Genomic DNA, 5,613 nt, shown 5'->3' with positions numbered 1-5,613 from the left:
GTATTCATTGAATGGCAAGGAGCAACAGGGAGGGGTCTTTTAGTACTTTGGCCCTGCAACAAGTGGAGGAGGGATAGCAACATCTATTGGTCAGGAAGTATGCCAGCAGCTGCTTGGAAAGGGAAGGAATTTACCTGATGCAAACTCTGCAAACCTTCAACCATGGCATTTTGTCTTCCAGTTTATGTTTTAAAGCTTACACTGCAACAGGTTGCTCGAATGTTTTTTTTTCTTGTCTTGGTAAGATTATATTAAGTTATAGGAGATGGGCAAGAACTCATACCCATTCCCTTGAGCGCTCAATCTTCCAGATGCACAAGGCAAATATAACCTCATAGCTCTTCACTTTGTCTAACAAATAATGAAAATGGAGACTGTAATATGGATTTCCCTTAGCAAAAGGGCTGTCAGCAGGACTTGGTGCTGCAGATAGCAGACAACCGGGTCAGGCTGTGGTCTGTGTCACCAGGGCAGTCATGCCCCAAGGTGTTGCAAAGAGCTGTGGGTGTGTGAGCTGTCTGTAGGCTGGTGGGCACTGTCTGATTTTTCTTCCTATCTCTGTGCTTATCCTCACGGGCTCCTAGAATAAAGATTCTTTCCATGGCCCTAAATGTGTGTGAGGGGAGCTAATTTTCCATAATTTTGTTGTTTTCATCCCCACTCAAAAGGCTGTGGGACCTTTTTTCTTCTTTCTCAGTGTAGGGAGGAACACACACATACACGTAACGCTTATTTTTGAAATTCCATTGAGCTCTATTTAAACACCTTTTCTCCTGCAATTTCAGTTTTTTCTTGATGTGCTTTACCATGAAGCCCAATGTGTCCCTGCGGTGCAGAGGCCAACAGAGCTGGGTCTGTCTGGTCAGAAGATGCCCCTACTCTGAGAAGCTGAAAGGCATCAGTATTAGTGGAAAACAGCTTAGAAACTGCATGTAGTCTGTGTGGGAGAACAGGCAAATCTGTGCTGCAGCAAGAGTATGCACTGATGTGGTTTGTTGTAGAGGTGTTTCACAGCACCTGTATCACTTATGAAGCCTGGTAGCTCAAGGACAGCAGGACACCACATCAGCTTGAATTCTACCTAAACATTGTCTGGTCTTTGTTTTCCAGATAAATAATCCATGTTCAATACCACCAGCCTTCTGGAGAGACAGGCAGTAATGGTCCTACTGGAAAACTGAAAGTCTGGTAATTCGAGGCATTTGAAGCTTATTCCCTAGCTGAAAACATGAGAATTGTCATCCCCCAAGCCACCTCATGTCTGTCCACTAACATTTCAGAAGCCAAGTAATATAATTTTCAGAAAGTAAAAGGGAACTGGACTTTGATATTTGAGGAAGGGCAGGTTAGGCTTGTGTGTTCTTATTCCATGTTTATTTTAAATATTGTGAACTATTAAAATGAAAAGTCAGTTTTATTTGAGGAGAACTTTCTTTATGCCACTCTCCCTACATGAAGGTGGGGGGTAGTTTATAATGCTGAACATGTTCAAGTATATAACTGCTCCAGGCTAGCACAAAGCTTACTGTGAGAAGGATAAAAAGATGTGGTTGCCACCTCAATCCTTAGCAGAAAGAGGCAAGTCTGTAGAACAATAGACTTCACAGTTTAATTGAATTGCTCCTTTCTTGGCATGGCTCTTCCACGTAGTCTAACGTCAGAGGAGTGGATTATCACTCCAGCACGATTAACAAACACTAAGCCATTTCCCTGTGACTGATGTCATAGGTAATTCCTCTGTAGGGTGACTTGGGATCTTGTTACTCTTGATCTTTCTGGGTGGAATATTTCTGTAGGTTATTTGTGGGATGGCTCCTCTGGCCTCCTGTAATAGTGGCAGAGGCACTCAGTCAGGAAAACGGGGGTCTCACCTCTTCAGGCCTCAGCTGGGAGCTGAAATGTTTCTAAGAATAACACAAGATTACATCCGGTATCCATGTCAATAACAATTAGGTCCACAAAGAAGCAGAGCAGGGAAGGAAGTGTGGGAAAATACCAGCATTGCTCATGTGCTGGAACACATGTGGGTGCAGAATTGTCTCCTACTGAGCTTCAGTTACCATTGTAAAGGGCTGTGTTCTGCCACATTGCATCAGACTTTCAACAGCTGGTGTGGGTTGGTTGCTTTCTGTTGTTTCCTGAGCTTCTTCACACTCAAATATGGCAGCTTCTTGCTTGGTTGCCACATGAATCAAGTTGATCCATGTTGTTGCAACAAACATAGGATTGTCCCTCTGGAAAACTTTCCTGCCCAAACAGATTGTCATGTGAGCTTACTGAGTTTCCAGATGTCTTGAAATTAGCTTTCCCATTGCTGTTTGGGATGCCCCCCAAGCATGTCCAGTCCCTTTCAATATTAGTGATCCAGATTTAAAAGAAGAGGGTGTGTGAAGGGGCTGGGGGATGCATACAGGGGGAATTGCAGTGGGAGTAAGAAGGCAGAGTGTTTTGTATAGAATTGGAAGCCTGTAGTCACTGGAAGGAAGGGACAGCAATTGCACCATGTGCTGTGCACCTTCTGGCAAACATATGTCTGAGATGGACCTTCAGAAGATGTTTCTGAAGCAGTTGTTGGAGGGAGCATGAGCCTTTTGAGCAGAATTTTGGAATTCTTACTTATTGGTTCCTAGGGATTGTGATTTCAAGGTTTTCTTTTATTAAAAGAAAAAAAGAAGCTTGAGGGTCTTTCTTCCTCCTGGAAGCGCCCTCCACTCTTGAGAAAAGTATCACTCTTCCAAACTGCATAGGGCAGGGATCATTAGAAATGTGAAAGTTAAATAATTTTTTTCCTAACCTCTCCACTCATATCCCCATTTTCGTTGTAGCTGGAGGATATTTAGGTGTTGAAATATAGCTGTTCTGGATAAACAAAGATGGTACCAACACAAAGGGAAGAATGAGGTGATCATCAGGAGAGGCTGGAGAAGATCTCCTTAGGAATCCAAAGTGCAGTGGGTCCAGTGAGTAAGAGTTGGGGTAAGAAAAGACTAATTTCATTGAACTGGAACATCTTACTAAAAATGGCTCAAGAGCCATAGAGAGATGTGGTGCTTCATTTGGCATGAAGGCATTCCAAGAATTTCACCATTCCCTGGAGACTCTTAGGCTCCAGGGTTTATTTGCTTCACAGGGTTTCAGAGAAAGTTAAGTTTGATCAGTTTCCAGGAGCAATTTTTTCAAGAGTTCTTCTTGAGGCCCTGTCCTCAACAGGGTACTGCTTTTTCTGTGTGCAAATAAATGCACTTACAGCTTTGTCCTGCAGGGTTTCTTCCAGTATCATTCAGTAATATTTTAAAGCTCTGTGCAAGCTTGAACTGCAGCTCTTGAACAAAGAAGCAATTTGGCATGGTGGAGCAGCTGGGGTTACTGTAGACAGAAGGGGCTTGCCACGGATCCCAGTTGGTGCTAGGAAACTTATTGTGCAGATGGACCTGGGAGTTATATGGAGTAGTCTGAATCTTTTGTCATTCTTTGAAAAGAGGCTCTAGGGGATGCTGGTGGGTATAGAAAAGTCTCTAAGGTGTGGGAGCAGACTGGAGGGTTAGGATTAGGTGGGAAATCTTTGTGGTGAAGGAAAGTTTGAAGGGTAGGTGTTTGGGCGGATTTCAGGGGAGCAGGGATGTGCTGGGTTGTGCTGGGGATTGCACAGATGGTCTCTGGAGAGCGGTGCTGGCATGAGACCAAGGTGTGACTTGCTGAGGATGGACTCTGGAAAGGATGTACATCTTATGGCTCTCCTGGGGTCACTGCAGAGGGGCATCCTTCCCCAGTGTGTGTGGAGCGTTGACATATGTGGTCTGTATGTGACTGAGGTAGAGAAGGATCTTATGGATTATATCCTTTTCAGGTGCATTGTCTCATTTCATGAGCATGTCCAGGTGTGACAAAAGCCCATCTGCTTCATGAACATGAGACCCACCTAAAAACAAATCAATTCAGCTATGTTCTGTGGGAAGGACAAGCATGCTGTAACAGTGTTGTGATGCATTTAAACTGTAGAATACTCTCTAGTGGTGTTTGCTAAGATTAGCTGCCTAATAGTTATTTCTCTCCCAATTTGTTTTGGGCACCAAACTGCACTGAGTCATACCAGAGTTCTTTCTTCCCAGCCCTGAGCTTTTCTCTTTCTTTACAGTAAAACACATCAAGAGTAACTAAAATCATACCAGTTCCTTCTTTGCAGGAGTGGTGACTAACCCTGACAGACTGAGAATCCCCAAACTGGGGCAGTGTTTTCTGTAACTCCCTGTCTTATTTGTCTGCTGGGACTGTTCACACAAGGATGTGTTGAAATCAAGACTGGAACCTGTTGATCTGAGAACATCCTTTGCTTCTCCCACTCTGTCTCAGGAGCTGGCTCAGTTCCTGCACCCTATCCTGTGGAGCGGTTGTCTCTGTGGTCTGCAAGCCAAGACACTATGAACACGCTGCTGCACATGCTGTCACTATAAAACAATTATTCTGTTAATTTAAATGTTTTATGAATATTGTTGTTTTCCCTGTTGTTTGTTACCAGTGGGAGAGGAGGGAAGGGGGTGGGAGAATCTGTGCATGCAAATATATTAAGTGCATTGACCAAAGTTGGTTGGGATTTTTTTATTATTATTATTTCTTTTTTTAATCTGTGAAGTTTTCATATCTGTGAAGTCATCAGACTGCTGGGCAGTGAGGAGCTGCTGGTGCTGCTGAGTCTGTCTTGGTTACATTTCTTAATAAGCATTAAAATAATAAAATATATTTGTAAAAGAGAGCACGAGTGCCTTTGTCCCAGGAAGATCCAGCTGGCTGGCTCTTTCTTGTGCAAGTGTTTTCTTATTATTTTATTAGCCTTTTCCGTAAAGCTTCCATCTGGAGAGCTCTCTGTCTGGCACTGCCTATTCTTTTGCAGAAGATATTAGCATGGACTGAGGTGACAGACCCAGATGGACTAGAGGACCCCTCGCATCTCTGGCAGCTTGAGATCTGGCATCTCGGCAGTAAGAGAAAATGTTTACAGCTGTGTATTGAACACAAGGTAGAGCACTGCATTTGCCCAAACCACTGCAGTGTTGGGAACAGCGTGTTACACAGTAAGACCTGAAGGGTCCATGACTGGACCATGAAACAACTTTGCCAGCTGCGGCTGCAGCATCCCAGCCTGCTGGCTCTCCCACACGGCCCCCCTGGTGCACCTCAGACCTCATGTCAGACCGTCACAACTTCAGACCTCTGTCCTCTTCCGCTAACGTCACTCAGGCTGAGCTAGCCCCAGCCTGATGTCATCCAAATTAGCCTGGAAATGGAGGCAGTGAATCTAGATGCTACTGTGGTGTCTCTCAAGCCAATTCTGAGCAATGCTGACAGGATGAAGCAGGAATAATTCCCAGCTTTTTCCAGCTGGCAGCTACTAAATGTGTGTGTGAGGAGATTAGCACAAGTCTGTACAATCCAGGAGCATTTGGAATTGGGAAGTGATGAAATGAAAGTACACCAGATAACCATCAACTACTGGTCATTCCCTCTTGGTTCACTTTGCAGCTGGGCTAGAGGCCTTGCGGGAGGCCCCAGTTTGTGGAGGGGTGCTGGCATCCTGGTGCTCTGCGGCCAGCTGTGCCCAAGCTGTTCAACCAACTG

This window comes from Phalacrocorax aristotelis, chromosome 15 (genome assembly GCF_949628215.1).
Source record: "Phalacrocorax aristotelis chromosome 15, bGulAri2.1, whole genome shotgun sequence".
Classification (NCBI taxonomy): Eukaryota; Metazoa; Chordata; class Aves; order Suliformes; family Phalacrocoracidae; genus Phalacrocorax; species Phalacrocorax aristotelis.
Note: the sequence above shows the minus strand (reverse complement) of the source record.